Source organism: Zootoca vivipara, chromosome 3, assembly GCF_963506605.1.
Source record: "Zootoca vivipara chromosome 3, rZooViv1.1, whole genome shotgun sequence".
NCBI lineage: Eukaryota > Metazoa > Chordata > Lepidosauria > Squamata > Lacertidae > Zootoca > Zootoca vivipara.
Window position 1 is genome coordinate 16,459,882 of NC_083278.1, and position 19,230 is coordinate 16,479,111.

General features: G+C 45.7%; 1 long non-coding RNA gene across 1 annotated transcript; it reads left to right on the plus strand.

Moving 5' to 3' along the window:
* The first annotated feature begins 2,336 nt into the window (after positions 1-2,336).
* LOC118083127 (uncharacterized) lies at positions 2,337-15,088 on the plus strand. Its single transcript, XR_004692341.2, has 3 exons — positions 2,337-2,458; positions 4,252-4,406; positions 14,992-15,088. It is a non-coding gene; the product is annotated as an uncharacterized LOC118083127 (long non-coding RNA).
* The last annotated feature ends 4,142 nt before the right edge of the window (positions 15,089-19,230 follow it).

Here is a 19,230-nt window from a genome sequence, read left to right on the forward strand (position 1 = left end):
GTTACCTCCGAGGATGTGGACAGGCTGCTTAGACGAATGAAACCAACCACCTGTCTCCTTGATCCTTGCCCATCCTGGCTTATAAAAGCTAGCCAGGAAGGGCTGGGCGATGGGCTTCGCGGGCTGGTAAATGCTTCTCTCCATGAGGGAGCCTTCCCAGACCCGCTGAAAGAGGCGGTTATTAAACCGCTTCTTAAAAAACCATCTTTAGATCCGTCCAATATGGCCAACTATCGCCCAGTCTCAAATCTTCCATTCTTGGGCAAGGTGATTGAGCGAGTGGTTGCGGAACAACTCCAGGCATGCCTGGAAGAAGCGGACCATTTGGATCCCTTCCAGTCAGGATTCAGGCCTCATCATGGGACTGAAACTGCCTTGGTCGCACTGGTCGATGATCTCCGGCGGGCTAGGGACAAAGGTAAGAGCTGTTTCCTTGTTCTGCTGGATCTCTCAGCGGCTTTTGACACCATCGACCATAACATCCTTCTGGACCGTCTAGAGGGCTTGGGAGCTGGGGGCACTGTCATGCAGTGGTTCCGCTCCTTCCTCCTGGGCCGTGTTCAGAAAGTGGTGGTGGGGGATGAGTGTTCAGACCCCTGGGCGCTCACTTGTGGGGTGCCTCAGGGTTCTGTCCTCTCCCCCATGCTTTTTAACATCTATATGCAGCCGCTGGGAGAGATCATCAGGGGGTTTGGGCTGGGTGTCCATCAGTATGCTGATGATACCCAGCTCTACCTCTCTTTTAAATCAGAACCAGTGAAGGCGGTGAAGGTCCTGTGTGAGTGCTTGGAGGCGGTTGGAGGATGGATGGCGGCTAACAGATTGAGATTGAATCCTGACAAGACAGAAGTACTGTTTGTGGGGGACAGGAGGCGGGCGGGTGTGGAGGACTCCCTGGTCCTGAATGGGGTAACTGTGCCCCTGAAAGACCAGGTGTGCAGCCTGGGAGTCATTTTAGACTCACAGCTGTCCATGGAGGCACAGGTCAACTCCGTGTCCAGGGCAGCTGTTTATCAGCTCCATCTGGTACGCAGGCTGAGTCCCTACCTGCCCACTGACTGTCTCTCCAGAGTGGTGCATGCTCTAGTTATCTCTCGCTTGGACTACTGCAATGCGCTCTACGTGGGGCTACCTTTGAAGGTGACCCGGAAACTACAACTAATCCAGAATGCGGCAGCTAGACTGGTGACTGGGAGCGGCCGCCGAGATCACATAACACCGGTCCTAAAAGACCTACATTGGCTCCCAGTACGTTTCCGAGCACAATTCAAAGTGTTGGTGTTGACCTTTAAAGCCCTAAACGGCCTCGGTCCGGTATACCTGAAGGAGCGTCTCCACCCCCATCGTTCTGCCCGGACACTGAGGTCCAGCTCCGAGGGCCTTCTGGCGGTTCCCTCATTACGAGAAGCCAAGTTACAGGGAACCAGGCAGAGGGCCTTCTCGGTAGTGGCACCCACCCTGTGGAATGCCCTCCCACTAGAGGTCAAAGAGAACAATTACCAGACCTTTAGAAGGCATCTCAAGGCAGCCCTGTTTAGGGAAGCTTTTAATGTTTGATGGATTTCTGTATTTTAGAATTTCTGTTTTTTTTGGAAGCCGCCCAGAGTGGCTGGGGGAACCCGGCCAGATGGGCGGGGTATAAATAATAAATTATTATTATTATTATTAAATTATGTTGGGTGTTCCCTGACTGTTGGGTGGCCTGCATATACTTAATTTCCCACAATGCTTTTTTAAAACAAAGTTTCCCTATCTCACAAGGGCAAAGTCAGTCTGAAAGCAGTGAGAGGAGAAAGACAGGCCTTGCTGTGATCTGAAGATTTCACTGACATGTTTTACAAAGCCTATTGGACCAACGCATAGCTTTGAAATTTATTTCTACATCCATCGCAGATCCTCGTTCTTGAGCAAACAGTTTTCTCTTCAGCATTAATGGTTAGGTTGATATTGCTGTTTTCATACTGAGAAGCTTGATTAAAGTTTTTGTTAATGTTTTTCAGGGCCTGATTTCAATTTTGCTGCATTTTTAGTTAGGCCAAGGACTCCTGTTCCCACAGTGGGACTCTAGTTTTTCGTTACATGTCCTTGACAAATAGCCCTCTCTTATTACACCACGTAGATGAGATTTCATTCTGGTTTTTTGATAACTTGCCACAATCTGTAAATTTGTCCCTGAGCAGCAAATCAAGTGTGAGGGGGGAATATTGAGTGTTGGTTTCCATATTTTTATGACCTGCCAAGCGCAAGTGTTTAGGTTGTAGAAGAGACTTGACTGGTAGCAACGCTTCATCTTTTCTTTTCTTTTTTGTATCAACAAACACAGCTGCCTTGCAACGATGCTGTGGGAACATTGATTCAAGGATAGTTGTGCACATTCCATGAAGTTGGACAGGGAAAGAAGCCAAGAAGCTCCATCACAGTGCAAAGCATGGAGATATAAAGGGTGCAGCCCACAAAGGTATACATTAAACTGCCTTCTAGTGAGCCCAGACTTTGTTCTAGTACAGTATTCTCTTCTCCAAAAGTTGCTGGATGCCAACTCCTGACCAGGGGCCACACTACCTGGGGCTGATGGGAGCTGGTGTGCAACAATGCGGGTTCACCATCATGGTGAGCACGATTTGTGGGGGGGGGGCTTAAAAACCTCTCCTGAGTTCCAAAGGTGGGGGCATGAGTGGTCACTGTGGGATAGGTCCCTGGCTGTTGTTGGGCAAATTTGTATGTTGCAAGTTGATGGGTCAGCCCCTTGGGTATAAAAGCCAAAGAGAAAGGTTTCTCTTTCTCTTTGGCTGCGTTTTCGGATCCCCACCCTCCCTCCGCTGTTTTTAGGCCTCTGTGTTGACATTGCTGTGCCTCTCAAGGGGTCGCCTGTATTCAGGGGCCTGGTAGGAATTTTTCCATTTGGCTGATTGGCTAGTGCCATCTGGTTTTTGCCTACTGCATAGCAAATAGTCACAACTTGTAAGGTTGGCAGTTAGGCATTGGTTATTGTGGTTGTATGAGGGGTCTTGTTGACTGTGTTGGCCCCAAAAGTTAATGCCTGAGTGTTGGGGAAATTCTGGTCAGGAATGCAGGGGCTCGATGCAAGTCCGTAACCCCCCGGTCGGGGGCGAGGGCCGCGCGAGAGCCCCTGGCAACCCGAGGGGAGAGGGGAGGGCTTATGCACCCAGCTCCCTGTCTCTCCCTGTAGGGTTTCCCCTGTTGACAAGGCTAGTTTAGTTCTGTCCTTAGGGGACAGCTGGAGAATCAATGCCTGAGTGTTGGGGAAATTCCAGTCAGGAATACAGGGGCTCTATGCAGTGTCCATAACCCCGGTCAGGGGCCAGCAACACGCATGAGCCCCTGGGAGCCTGAGGGGAGAGGGGAGAGCCTATTGCACCCGACTCCCTGTCTCTCACTGTAGGGTTTCCCCTTGTTGACAAGGCGAGTTTATTTCTGTCCTTAGATGACATTTGGAGAACCAAGGCCTATGCAACCACTCACTTATTTTATATTTGTATTTCAATTAAAGTTGTGGCCAAATTCATGCCAAAAACCATTAAACAAAAATTCTGCCTATGGTGTGAGTTATTTGAGGGGTGGCCCAGGTGGCGCTGTGGTTAAACCACTGAGCCTAGGGCTTGCTGATCAGAAGGTCGGCGGTTCGAATCCCTGTGACGGGGTGAGCTCCCGTTGCTCGGTCCCAGCTCCTGCCAACCTAGCAGTTCGAAAGCACGTCAAAATGCAAGTAGATAAATAGGAACCGCTACAGCGGGAAGGTAAACGGCGTTTCCATGTGCTGCTCTGGTTTGCCAGAAGCGGCTTTGTCATACTGGCCACATGACCTGGAAGCTATATGCCGGCTCCCTCGGCCAATAATGTGAGATGAGCGCGCAACCCCAGAGTTGGTCACGGCTGGACCTAATGGTCAGGGGTCCCTTTACCTTTACCTTTGGGGACCTCCACACGCAATACCTGGAGGGTGACAGGTTTCCCATCCCTAATCTACTTTGACTTGGATAGGCTTTCCAGGAACTTTCCAGCCGTGCCAGGTAAGCCAGTAGAGGAATTAGTACAGGAGCAATGGCAGAGAATGGGGAGAGCTTTCATGGAATATTGCAACATTGGGACAAAGTGTTAGGAAACGGGCCAACAAAGAGAATGTTGGAAATTACCTATTTGGATGGATGGATGGATAGACAGATAGACAGATATAGTAAAGTCTTCTCTATGTCACAACTACAAAGTCAATGCTCTATTTTCTTCTGCCAGACAGTGCTACTGAATCTGAAGACTATCAGGAAACTTGGGTTCTTCTGCATGTGAATTGTGTGTGTTACCGCTAAACTATGGGTCCTACCAGAAACAGAAATGTCAGGACCCACATCCTTTTCATATCATATGACACAGAACACCTTGGAAAGAAGGTACGTATTGATATCAACTTTATCCGTATCATACACAAACAGATATAACCAGCCGCTGCACCTGGGATCTTCTGCCACTGTGATATTGGTATTGTTTTTATTTATTTACAAATTTATAATTTACACTTTTTAATTTTTAATATTCAGGCCTTTGATCTTTGGATTTTCTATCAAACTGCTTTACAAACATGGTAACTTATTTGGTATTAATTTTTTGTTGAAAATGTTTCAATTATAATTAAATGAAGTGATACAAAGGGGGGAAATGAAAAAAAATGTATTTAAAAATTGCAGTTTGAAAGAGATATAGCAGGGTGGACACAACACATAAGAATAACAGCAACAAAAATATCCATAGAAACATCAATAAAACATAGTGGTGATGATACAGTGGTACCTCGACTTACGAACGACTCGCCAACTGAATTTTTCGACTTACAAATGAATGGTCGCACGCTTACGAATGTCTCGACATCGAAAAGGAAACTGCGGCAGTTTTAGATAGGGATTTTTCGACTTACGACTTTTTAGATGGGGGTGCTTCGACTTATGAATTTTTCCGTTTCCAATGCATTCCTATGGGAAATCGCGTTTCCAATGGCGTTATTCGACTTACGAATTTTTCGACCTACGGAGGTGCCCGGAACGGATTAAATTCATAAGTCGAGGCACCACTGTATTATATTTTCTATTGTACTTTTTGTTGTATTCCACCCTGATATTTTATATGAGATGGTGTCATAATTTTACTTTTTGGAAAATGGCAACTAGCCATATTTCAAAAAGGAAAAATTCTGACATCCACAAAATTGTTGAGCTTATTTAGAAGCCCACCAAAATGGCTGAGCTTTTGTGGGGAACAAACCCAAATTGTTGAGCTTTTGGAGCTGTTTCCGCTGCTTTTTCCATCGCAGTGCCATATACATGCGTTTTCCCTGACATTTCCCTGCTTTGGCAAAATTCCCTCCTGACGTTATTTTTACACCTGTAAAACAGGGTATGTCAGGAATTTTCCTGACGTATGGCAAGCCTAGTTCTGACCCTCTGACGGTTTAGCTTAGTGCAGCATTTGAAATCAAAATTGCAAAATGAAATGATAAACAGAAAATTCTGCCGGACAGATTTCAATTCCTCCCCCCAAATAAAATCTTAAGTTATACTATGCATGTAAGAAGAGCCTGCTGTATCAAGCCAGTGGCCCACCTAGGCTAGCATCCTGCTTTCATAGTGGCCAACCAGATGCCTCTGGGAAACCCACAAGTATGATGTGAGCACAGCAGCACTTCCTCTGCCGCCCCCCGCCTGGCCGTGTTTTCCAGCAGCTGGTATTATATCAAGCTACTTAGCTTTTCAGTACAGAAAACACTTTTAAATCTCAGAATCCAAGCTTCTCACATAAATCACAGCATTCAGATTTCCTACTTGCAACGTTCCCAGTATCCAACAGAGGACACCTGTTTGTTGCGTGTTCAGACCCAGAGACCTCTCCCCTAAATAAAGACACATTTGACTCAAATTTTAGTTTGGTTTTTGGCAGAATTTAGGCCACAACTTTATTGATTACAGCAAGTGAGTGGTTGCATAGGCTCTGGTTCGACTAGCTCCCTGCACCCTTGCAGGCAGCGCTGACCCAGGGCACCAGCATAGGTCAGCCAAGGGTGAACACCTGGGTAGGCAAAAAGCCGGGTACAGACTATGTTCACCCCCCGGATGCTCCCCTGGACTCAGGCCTGGGCACGACCCCCTCTTGGGGGTTGACCAAACCATTTGAGTCCCTGGATTCCTTTAACGGAATACCCTTCACATAGGGATGGCGAGAGCGTTCTCCCATCCCTATCACCTGAACCAGTGCCTATCCACAACCTTTCAAGTTGTGACGATTTGCTACGTGGCAGGTGAAATCCAAATGGCACCAGCCAATCAGCCAAGTGGGGAAAATTCCTGCCGTGCCACTGCCCCAATGACAGACGACACACGACGGCATAGCAAGGTCAATTGCGAAATGCCCTATATATAGGGAGAGGGTGTTCCGATACACGCGCCGAAAGAGGAAGCTCTGGGTCACGTGCATGGGTATATATCGGTCCCTCTATCCATTTGGACTGTGCCCCATTGGCCATATTGAAACCCAGCATCAAGGGACCTACCAATCGGGTGTTGTGGCTGACCAATCTTCCCACCCACAACACAGGCGGTCAGTCTCCAGGTCTTACCGCAACACATGCCCTCTTTTAGGGAGGACACGATTTATCACATTTCTCCTTGGCATTCCAGTACTGCGCAGTACTGGTGTTGAGTCCGAGGTGAAAATATGGTGCTGCGTTTTCTGGAAAAAAGAGTGAAAACACATAGGTAGCCCACGCAAAAGAAGACTCAGGTTTTCAACCAGCTTTTATTTTCGGGAGGGTTGGGTGGCAGCCAGCCCTCTCCATCCTGTCAGTATGCATCCGTAATTAGCACTGCTTTCACATTCTTTGCATATTTCCGTCATAAGGGACTTGTGTTGGCTTTTACCTTTGGCTGAATGCATAAGAAAAGTAATCTGCAAGAGATCAAAAGGAAAGTTCAAAGCAAAATACTTTCTGGGCAATGCTTTCAAGGGAGACTCCCTTGGGAAGATACAAATATGCCAGGGAAGACCCCACAGAGAGAAATCTGGAGAGGTCAATGCTGTCTATTACTATTCAGGAATTCCATTCAAAGGTTTCATTTTAACAAACTTTCTGGAAACCCCCCCCCCCCATTTTGAGCAAATGTCTCTCCTTATCCATGAAAGCCAAATTGTACTTCCCTGCTACAGGTAGGCAGCCTTGTTGGTCTGCCGTAAAGGTAAAGGGGCCCCTGACCATCAGGTCCAGTTGTGTCCGACTCTGGGGTTGCGGCGCTCATCTCGCTCTATAGTCCAAGGGAGCCGGCGTTTGTCCGCAGACAGCTTCCGGGTCATGTGGCCAGCATGGCAAAGCTGCTTCTGGAGAATCAGAGCAGCGCACGGAAACGCCGTTTGCCTTCCTGCCGGAGCTGTCCCTATTTATCTACTTGCACTTTGATGTGCTTTCGAACTGCTAGGTTTGCAGGAGCAGGGACCGAACAACGGGAGCTCACCCCATTGCAGGGATTCGAACCGCCGACCTTCTGATCAGCAAGCCCTAGACTCTGTAGTTTAACCCACAGCGCCACCTGGGTCCCTCTGGTCTGCTGTAGTCGAAGCAAAATAATAATAATAAATCCTTCCAGTAGCACCTTAGTAGTCCTTCCCTGCAAATGCTTCAATGGGCAGTAGGCCCCTGTATGCCCAAAACACAGTCTGAAGGACTCACAATTCCTCAAATCTATCCCAGCTCATGAGCCGTAGAGAGAGCTTGAAAAAAACTCTGGGTAGTATCCAGCATTTTTGCTCCGTGAGGGAGCTTGCATACATGGAAGGAGAGTTGAGCTTATGGAGGGACTCCTTTTTGGGTGCAGCTCTCATGACACAACAGGGGGGAAAAGTTGGATACCATCCCCTATTTTTGCTACCCGCCTGGGGCTGCAAAATGTTTGTGAGAGTGCATGCGCTGTTGAGCACTCACCCCTGATGGGCTGATATAATTCCTGCCCCTGATTGCTACGTTTGGCTTGATTGTGAGGGTATGGGTTGCAATAGATTGACATCTATCCTATCTGTATATCAGAGCATATTGCAAGCTGCCATGGAAATGATTCCTTGACATTTGGAGTACTCCTTCCTTAAGGTGTAACTCAGGCATCCCCAAACTTCGGGCCACCAGATGTTTTGAGACTACAATTCCCATCTTCCCCAACCACTGGTCCTGTTAGCTAGGGATCATGGGAGTTGTAGGCCAAAACATCTGGAGGGCCGCAGTTTGGGGATGCCTGGTGTAACTTCTTTATTCACTTTCTTGTGAGATATGAGTCAAAAGTGGAACAGACAGCTCCCTGCATGGTGACTTTTACATCCAGATGAGCAAATCTATCATTGGTCCATGCAACAATTGCATGTTTTGTACCCGAAACTCCATTTAAATCTGTTTCTGCATGAATCTGCAATTTTTAAAAAATCCTCACAAGTTACATATGTAAATATGGACTTCAATGGATATTTTATATGTGCTTTCTCTCAAATAGCATTCAAATGTGCATTTTGATATAGTGGAACCTCGGTTGTCAAATGCTTTGGAAGTCAAACAATTCGGAACTGGAATCCCGACAACCCGGAAATGAATGCTTCCATTTTCGAACAATTTTTGGAAGCCGAACGGCTTCCGAGATGCATTTTTCATCCCCCCCCCATTGACTTTGAAGCCAGTCCATTGATTTGTGGTTTTCGAACTTTTCGGAAGCCGAACGGTCTTCCAGAACGCATTAAGTTTGAAAACTGAGATTCCACTGTATGTTTAAACCACTGACAACTGTGTTGCAACATTTGGAGAAGTGCAGGATCAGATGGATGGCAAATTCACATCTGCCCTACAGCTTCTGATCACATAAATTCAGAAAGGATCACATTCTGGAAGCATCACTACTTTGACCATCGTTGGCAAAGGGATGTTGTGAAAGCATACTCATGTGGAAAGATCGCAAGCTACCCTGCCCTGGGAAACACTGGCTTCCTACTATTTTTAGGGTGCCCCTAGAGAAGGTAACTGTAGCATGCAACCACTGCAGGGATAAACTCACTCAGGGTGGCTTCCATGCTAAGGACCCTGTGCATTGGCTCTATGGTCCAGTATACCTGAAGGAGCGTCTCCACCTCCATCATTCTGCCCGGACACTGAGGTCCAGCACCGAGGGCCTTCTGGCGGTTCCCTTGTTGCGAGAGGCCAGGTTGCAGGGAACTAGGCAGAGGGCCTTCTCGGTGGTGGCGCCAGCCCTGTAGAACGCCCTCCCAACAGATGTCAAAAAGGAAAACAACTACCAGACTTTTAGAAGACACCTGAAGGCAGCCCTGTTCAGGGAGGCTTTTAATGTTTAATAAATTATTGTGTGGTATTTTTCTGTTGGAAGCCGCCCAGAGTGGCTGGGGAGACCCGGCCAGATGGGCGGGATATAAATAATAAATTACTATTATTATTATTATTATTATTATTATATGTGTAGTTGCTTTCTACAAATTGAATTTGTAACATTAGAACACCACTAGACTTTCAACTGTGATAACACCAGAAGTGTCCAGCAGGTAAAGGGACCCCTGACCATTAGGTCCAGTCGCGGACGACTCTGGGGTTGTGGTGCTCATCTCGCTTTACTGGCTGAGGGAGCAGGCATACAGCTTCCAGGTCATGTGGCCCCCATGATAACGCCGCTTCTGGCGAACCATACTTATCAAAGTAGGGTTGCCAAGTCAGACCCTCAGATTTAAGGGTCCAAATCTGAGACGTAGGGGTGATGTAATGCCCTGGTGATATGGGGTGATATGGAAGACCCTGGTGAGTCTGCTTCTGAGCTCCCTCTCACCACAGAGTCCTGGAAATGGAGGTTAACTGGAAGAGAAGAAGTGGGAGCAGATTAGGGCACCCTACGTCAATAAACTATGCAATAACTTGCAGCCACTTCCTGCCGGACTGAAGCTTGCAAGCTGGTTACATAGTCTTCTTAATAATTTTAACTTTTGCCCACCTTGCGAGCCCTCTCCCTGCTACCTGGAGAGGGCTAGGCAAACCTTGAAACTCCAGGTTAGTCCTGGAGGTCTGGCTACCCTGTATCAAAGTCATCAATTAACGATGCTGAACAAGTAGCAATTGGCTGGTTATTGCTGTAAATCTGAAAGGCATTTACATCTGACATGGAATGGGACGTGGCAAGCAAGTTATTCTAAGAAACTAATAGTGTCCAGCCTTTGTGCTTCCTTAAAATCATGTGTCTTGTTTTTAAATGCCAACACTTACACTCAAAGCATTGGCTTGGAACATGAACTAGTGGGAGCTGTCTGGGAGTTTCTGGATGAAGACTGAAATGTCTGAGCATGAGTAATCCCGTGACTGAAATATTGCAGTATGGAGTATGTTTATAAGAAGTGCGATCGCAAAGAGTCTCTGATTCAAAGTCTGCTTAAATCAAATTCTTTCGATTCTGAGAAGAAGATGCTATAAATGTTTGTAACAGCCCTGGTTCTCCAGGGAGCTATAATGGTGGCGGGGAAGGGAAAGACACCCACCCACCAATGTGAGGTAATAAAGATAATTCAGAAACTGAGAGAAATTCCTCAGAAGGACAACTTCATATCTCTGAGAGGAACATTAATTAGAGCGGCAGGATGATAATGAATCAAGTGAGAAAATGGTTCGTGTCCAGCAAAAACAAAACAAAAATGTCCTGGATTATTTTAGAGCTGAAAATGGAGTCAAATACCAATGAGATATCAGACTGAATGAGATTAATTTGGATGAGGTGGCTGAACTAAGTACCTAATCACTTGAGAGTGAAGGGGGGGGGAATGTGCCAGGTGAGGCCTGTCAGTAATGGAGACTGTCTCAGACTGAAATACTGGACACATTCAGTTGCAGTTAGTGCAGTTATTCCTTCTCCTACTGTAAACTAAATGGTTCTGCTTTTCAGTCTAACTCTGACATTAATACGACATCAAGGCCATTTCTTCTCTGAGATTGCTTAGAGGTGTGTATTTTCCTAAATGTCCGTTCGGCCAAATGTTGACTCCGATCATTCTGATGACCTGAAATGGATTCTTGCTTCTGGGAATCGTAGAGTAAGAATAGTGAATTTAGAATTATATCTCTAATTTTACATCTGCCGGAGAGTGGCTGAGAGAAAGTACGTAACCTAAAAGCCCCTAGTAGCTCTGTGGTCGAAGCAATATTAAAAATGTCAGGGCTGCCTTACAGGGCCGGATTTAGATGAAGAGAGGCTCTAGGCTACTCCACTTGTGAGGCCCCTCCCCATCCCCCACCCTCACAACTAGAAGAAAATGGAAGAGTGTTATTTAAAAAATTGAGTGAAGCCAAGGATGATGACGGGTATTTAAAATTCTACAATTCACAATTTCTCCTCTAAAGGGCAGGCCACAGGCCTCTTATGTACCTGCTGGGATTGACAAGGCATCTGACCCTCACCTGAATCTCATAGCTCTCCTGTGCCTCTGATTACTTATCATTTAATTCTTGGGGGAAATAATTAGCATCACACGTCATGTGCATGGAAGTTGCCGAATCAATTAACCAACTAGAAGGATTACTGTTAATAGCACCAGTTTTCCTATAAGTTGATAATAACGGATAGTTTTGATGAACCTACTTAGCCTACACATAAATCCGGCACTGCTTCCATATGGAGTAAGGCCAAAGAACTATTTAGCCCATTTTTTTATTATTTCCAAGAGATGGCAAGATTAACTGATTGAAGATTATGGTACTTGGAGGGCATTCCCCAGAGTAAAGTCTTCAGCTGATGACAAGAAGAATACAGACGTCAGGAGAGCCTCTTTGGTATGGGCATTCCATTATCAGAATGCTATTCTTGAGAGATTCCTCAACTTGCTTGTCAGGGGCACCCAAAGAAGGACTTCTGAAGACAACCTTAAGGTCCGAGTGGATATACATTTTCTGAACATGGGAGCTTTCTATATTTTGTCATTAATAGACCTGATCTCTCATGAAGATCAGCAGCAACAACAACAACAGCATTAAGCCACCAAAGCTAGTGGCTATCTTCACTTCCTGAGGTAATAAAATATAATTTAACTGTGTTCTACTCGAAGGACTTCCTTTTTGCTGTCCTGAACCAACTTCCAATCAACTTCACTGAGTGGCACCAAATTCTAGTATTGTGAGAAAGGTTGGATTTTCTTTCTCGCTCCACTCAGCTTTTGGCTTAAATCGGGGGCCTTTTGAGCTCACAACTCACGCTGCACTCTCCCTTCTGCAGAAAGTGAGGAATCTCCACAACAATCAAGTTATAAGCCCCTCTCCAATGCTTGTAATTCTGTGATTCTAAGTCATAAAATGGCTTACGGTGACCGGAGAAAGGGTCATTGCAGAGTCACCAGAGTATATCATGCCTTAAGACTATCTTCTAAGGCTGTGCGTGGGGAATTTTTTTTACATTTATTTCTTCCTGAGCCAATACTGTGGGAGCGTATGTTATTCATGGGACTTAACTCCAGACATCAGACAGCTGTAGCGTGGACAGAGAGTGCTCCGTCTCTGTGTACTCCACATTGGATGGCCAAGTTGACAGAGCCGGACTTGAAACCTGGAATGTGTTTATTCTGGGGACTGCTCTTCACATGTCTTCCTTCCCCTCCCCACTGGTCCTCCCTACTGTGTGTATGAACATGCACTTTGTTCCTGCCAGACACCCAACTGTAAATTATAGTCTCCCAAAGCCAAGATTGTAACAAATTTATATGGCAACGGTTTCCACGAGGATTACCCATGATTAACAGTTGACGTTTTCCCTTTTCGAATGGCTGAATCACTTTAAATGTTGGGTAGACTTCATGTGTGTCCAATAGATAATGGTGTCCTGAGACAAAAGTGGAAGATAATGTGGCATTGCAAGCAATTTCTTCACTTCTAAACTATGCATGAGAGACGTTGCCTCAAGAAATGGACTCAATACAACATGCAGGGCCTCACTTCAGCACCATGTTTAGTCACAGACGTCCTTGAAGTGTCTTTGTGCTATTTAAAACTAACTTGCTTACACTGCAACCTTAGATGATGATGATGATGATGATGATGATAATAATAAATTATTATTGTTATTGTTGTTGTTGTTATTATTATTAATATCCCGCCCATATGGCTGGGTTTTCCCAGCCACTCTGGGCGGCTTCCAACAAAATACAATAGTCCGTCAAACATTAAAAGCCTCCCTAAACACGGCCGCCTTCAGATGTCTTCTAAAAGTCTGGTAGTTGTTTTTCTCTTTGACATCTGGTGGGAGGGCGTTCCACAGGGCAGGTGCCACTACCGAGAAGGCCCTCTGCCTAGTTCTCTGTAACTTAGCTTCTCGCAGTGAGGGAACCGCCAGAAGTCCCTCATATTTACTCAGAAGTAAGGCATGCTGTTTTACACTCACATGTCTTCAGGACTGTGGCCTTAATCATGAGATAGGTGTTACAATTTTAACAGAAAAGTTAAAAAAGTCATGGCACGGACTCTTGCTTTTGAATGATTTTCACCTTAGTTCTCTACACCAAAAGTTTTTATTAGCATTTGCACATAACTAGACAGGTAACTTGCTTTGAAATATATATTATTTACATATTCATTGATGTACAGTTGCTGCTTTTCAACTTTAACCACTCATTGCTTTTGCTTTTTCTGAAGTGTTTGCTGACTATGTATGGTCTAAACCAAAGAGCGTAGGACTTGCCGATCCGAAGGTCAGTGGTTCGAACCCCACAACGGGGTGAGCTCCCGTTGTTCGGTCCCATCTCCTGCCCACCTAGCAGTTCGAAAGCGCATCAAAGTGCAAGTAGATAAATAGGTACCACTCCAGTGGGAAGGTAAACGGCGTTTCCGTGCACTGCTCTGGTTTGCCAGAAGTGGCTTAGTCATGCTGGCCATATGACCTGGAAGCTGCACGCCGGCTCCCTCGGCCAGTAAAGCAAGATGAGCGCCGCAACCCCAGAGTCGTCCATGACTGGACCTAACGGTCAGCGGTCCCTTTACCTTTAACCATTCATTGGGGCTTGTTCCCAGGTAAGTGGAATTGTAACTGTAGCCTCAATCTACTTTCTGTTGTGAATCTTTAAGACCAATGGAAAGCATTTATCATAGTTCTTTACACATAGAAATAAGTGATCTCTTTTGCTACTGTGTACTTTATCAGTGTTCCTCAGTCCCCATCTTCTCTATACAAGTGGCAGTGTCCTGCCACTGGAAAATAGGGACACTTGGAGAGTTTGTCAGGGATCAGGCTTAAGATGTAGAAAACCTCCTGCCTCTCTTTCTGGCCCCGGAGTGTGGGAATGCTAGACTTTGTTTTCTGGACAATGCCTGCTTGCTTGTTCCAGTAATGCTTGCTTGTTCCTCCCAGCATGCTCTTCACTCTTGACAGCCTCTTCCTGAAGAGGTTGCAACCCGATAAGCTAATTCTAATTAAGTTCAAAACCAGAAGAGAGGAAAGATACGCAAACGACCTAGTAGCTGGCTTTTTAATGTCCTGCTGATACAGTTCAAACTCAGCAACACAGTGTTCCTTCAAGAAGCCAGATTGTTATTAAATGCTACTCTGTTTATTGGCCAATGCTGGCAGTGTTTTGGTGAATGTTTGAATCTAGGAATCTAGTGTAAATGCAGTAACTGTCAAGGATATGAGCTGCAGAGCAACAAAAGCCACCTGCTGCTGGGCTCGTGATGGTCTGAACCAAAGTACCGGAAAAAGGAGGTTGGATGCCAAGAAGAGAGAGAGAGGGAGGGGGATTGTGTGTGTGTGTGTGTGTGTGTGTGTGTGTGTGTGTGTGTGTTGTACATATGGACCAAGCCACAAGGCCTTGGGGGTTGAAAAACTGTTGCTAATTTTAGTGGGATGTTCCTTGACTAATGGGGCATGTCAGTTATAGGTTCTCTGGATGCGTCCCAGTGCCTGCTTGGAACAAGACAAGAAAATTTTGTCTCCGCAGATGGACACGTTGCAAAACTCTGTCACGCCAGTCAACAGCTGTTCTGCTTTGTAGATAACGCCACGGGAGCAGAGATGAAAATGCACACTGCTTTCCGAGCCCCCGAAAAAAGACGGCAATTGCAGGGCCATCATGTTTGCCAGAGCTGACTTCATTGGCACCTTGGCAGGTCTGCAGCCAAACTCGAAATCCAGGTATTATTAGCTTCAGTCAAAATTCCATTAGCTGACATCTCTTGCTACTTTTCAAGCAGCCCCTTGGGGCAGCTGGCGCTAGAGGGCTGTGCCATAGTTGCGGGAACTGAGCCACCAATAATAATATTCAGGCATGTGCCTACAAGATGTCTTAGTTTGTAGGGGGGTTATAAAACACAAGGTGGATGTGTGGTTCTCTTTGCTACCACTTCCCCCCTCCCTTCTCCCCCTTCCCATAAGTTGCAAACAGCAGGCGGCCAAAAACCAGAAACCGTTTGCTGATTCCTTCAGAGCTGGGAGCATGAAACTGGTTTTTCTGTTCTTAATTTATGTCACGGAGCCTCAACAGCAATTTAATTTGAAGCTTTGGAGTATAGGAAAGCCAGCTACTGATGCCTGCCGACTGGTCTGAATGGGGGGGCTTCTGGCGCAGGCCTAAGGTAAGAAGCTGCAATTCAAACAGCTTCAAAGACGTGACCTGTCATTACAAAGGCAGCCTGATTGTTTTCTTCCAACAGGTGACATGAGAGCTGGACCAGAAGTGAGTAAAAAGGGAACATGTGGCTGGTGCAGCTGAGAACGAAACAGAGATGGGCGTCGATTCTGTTCTCTTTCAATGCCATCATGACCAAAGTGTATGTGTGTGGGGGGGTGGGGGGGTGGAGAAAAGGGACCTACATCTCCAGCCAGCCAGACTATAAAATATTACCTCAACACCTTAAAGATAAAAGCACCGATTAAGTTATTTATCTGGTCTCCAATATAAAAAGAAAATACCCAAGTGATTATTATTAATAACAACCTTTATCATATGCTGTAGGATAGCTAAAGGACAGCTAAAAAAGACAGGGCCCTACCTAAGATGAAGTGGGTTTTTTTAAAATAAGGAGACAATGGATACAAAGAAATCAGAAGATTCAAAAATTAAACCAGAAAACAGAGGAGAGAGAATGTACGCCTTTCCTTTGGGTTCTAAAAACAGCCCCTAAAGCAGCTTCCTGATTAAAAGAGCAAACCTAAATGCCGACAAAGTTAGTTATAGCTATGGTTTTCCCAGTAGTGATGTATTGAAGTGAGAGCTGGACCATGAAGAAGGCTGATCGCCAAAGAATTGACGCTTTTGAATTATGGTGCTGGAGGAGACTCTTGAGAGTCCCATGGACTGCAAGAAGATCAAACCTATCCATTCTGAAGGAAATCAGCCCTGAGTGCTCACTGGAAGGACAGATCGTGAAGCTGAGGCTCCAATACTTTGGCCACCTCATAAGAAGAGAAGACTCCCTGGAAAAGACCCTGATGTTGGGAAAGATTGAGGGCACTAGGAGAAGGGGACGACAGAGGACGAGATGGTTGGACAGTGTTCTCGAAGCTACGAACATGAGTTTGACCAAACTGCGGGAGGCAGTGGAAGACAGGAATGCCTGGCGTGCTATGGTCCATGGGGTCACGAAGAGCCGGACACGACTAAACAACAACAACAACAAAATCTGTGTTCTTACATGTAAGTTGCATTGTGTACGGTGGTGCTTACTCCTAGGTAAATGGGCACATGCTACAGGTTGATAAGTTCCAAGGTCCTTTTTAAACTGGGAATTGCAGGCAGGGAGTGCTTTTTGGTGGGTCATAAGTAGCATGGGTGTGGTGCAGCCAAAGAAACAACACTAAAATTGAGATACAGGAGGAAAATGAGATACACTTTCTGTTTTTATAAAGGTGCCCAATGAATGAAAATGGGAGACGAGTAGCTGTTCCCCATACCAAGCATCAAGAGGGGCAGGGATAGTCCCATATGTTCCTATAGGTCCAGGGTGTGCACATCCCATCTCACTGCTTGAGGTGAAACCTTGCATAGGTCCCTTTATGTATTTGAAACCCATAGCTCCACGTATCTGAACAGGACTTAACAGTGCATAAGATTGTGCTCTTAAAATGGGAAGGGCCCCTGAGGATCGCCTAGTCCAGGCTTCCTCAAACTCGGCCCTCCAGATGTTTTTGGCCTACAACTCCCATGATCCCTAGCTAGCAGGACCAGTGGTCAGGGATGATGGGAATTGTAATCTCCAAACATCTGGAGGGCTGAGTTGGCCTATGCCTGCTCCAGACCATCCAACATTTCTCTGATGAAAATAGGGATGTCCTAAGACAAAGTGGAACATTCTGGGATCAAATCAGAAACCAGGACAGCTTCTGTAAATCTGGGGCTGTCTCTGGAAAAAAGGGACACTTGGAGGGTCCCATATCTCCGAAAGATTCATTTTAATGTTTATTTATTTATTTGGAAAGTTTTAATCACATCTTTCCACTAAGAACAGCCTTACAGTTGTTAGAGCAAATGAGAACTGAATGCAAACATTTTAAAAATAGCTAAAATAGTATAAAATCATGATTCTTCCATTCTCTGCAAACACTAGATGGATTCTGTTTACAAATCATGAACACATTAGTAGCAATGTAAAGGGGATATTCTTCCTTTTGACGGCTGCTGTTTTCAGGAGATGAAAAGATTATCCACAGTGCACTACCATGTGATAAAAAACCAGGCTACCATATGACAGGTACAATCATTCTGTGAACAACTTAGGTGCCGAGATTCACCCAGGGTTCTTTGGTATAGCTGCAATTCGGGACCTTTGCTTCCCCATCTGTAGTACAATGGGATTATTTTGACTTTCAGGTTTTGGGAATGTGAACATGAGTTGAATTGTGAACACATGTATCAACAAAATGCTTCCTTTCCATCCATCCTGAAATTCATTAGCATCATTGCAGGCGGCAAACACACTAACTATGGGTAGAGATGGGTATCTCGTACAACAGAAGAAGGAAAGAACTTTTGGCGAGTGAACTTAGAGGACAGTTCCAGATACTTGTGTGTTCCGATTTTGGGTTGTAAAATGGTTGGGTTTTTGTTTTGTTTTTGTATTAGAGGATGTTGTGAGGTTTGAAGTGTCCAGCCTATGAATATGATGCTTAGGGGGGGGGGGAGAAACTGAGGACTCATGAAACAAAAACAAACAAACAAACAAACAAACAAACAGTAGTACGGGTAGTTTGGATGTCAGGATGTCATGTCAGTGACTGCATCAGAAATTCTAGATAATTTCAAACTTTGTTTTGAAAGGCAGGTAGGAGGCGCCATTTGATCACACGTGAAGTAAACAAGAGCACACTAGGGAGAAGAATTGGTGAGTGACACCCCCCCTCCAAAAAATCCCAACCACCTTGTTTAGCTACCAAATTCTGCAGCATTGGTGAGTTAAAATGTAGACCCCTAAGATATAAAATAAAAATTGGTCAGGTAGAATAAATGTTCTGTGTTTCAGCAGTCTATCTGCAGACGTTTTTGCGTGTTTAGACCATTAAACCTCCCCCTTAAATAAATTCACACAAGACTCAAATTTTTGGTTTGGTTTTGGGCAGAATTTAGGCCACAACTTTATTGATTACAGCAAGTGAGTGGTTGCATAGGCTCTGGTTCGACTAGCTCCCTTCACCGTTGCAGGTAGCACTGACCCAGAGCTCTATCATAGGTCATCCTAGGGTGAACACCTGGAATGGCGGAAAGCCGGGGACATGCTATGTCCACCACCCAGATGTCCCCATGGACTCAGGCATGGGCACAACCCCTTGCAGGGTTGACCAAACCATTGAGTCCCTGGATTCCTTTAACGGAATACCCCCTCACATAGGGATGGCGAGAGTGTTCCTTCATCCCTATCCACCTGAACCAGATCCTATCCTCAAGCTTACAAGTTGTGACAATTTGCTACGCGGCAGGGAGAAACCCAAATGGCACCAGCCAGTCAGCCAAGTGGGGATAATTCCTGCCATGCCCCTGCCCCAACGAAAGACGATACACGATGGCATAGCAAGGTCAAGCGTGCAAGCCCTAAATATAGGGAGAGGTGTGTGGGTGTTCCGATGCACTGACCAAGAGAGAATGCTCAAGGTCACGTGCATTGGCATATATAGGTCCCTTGATCCATTTGGCTAGCGTCCCATTGGTCAGATTAAACCCAGCAACAAGGGACCTACCAATCGGGTG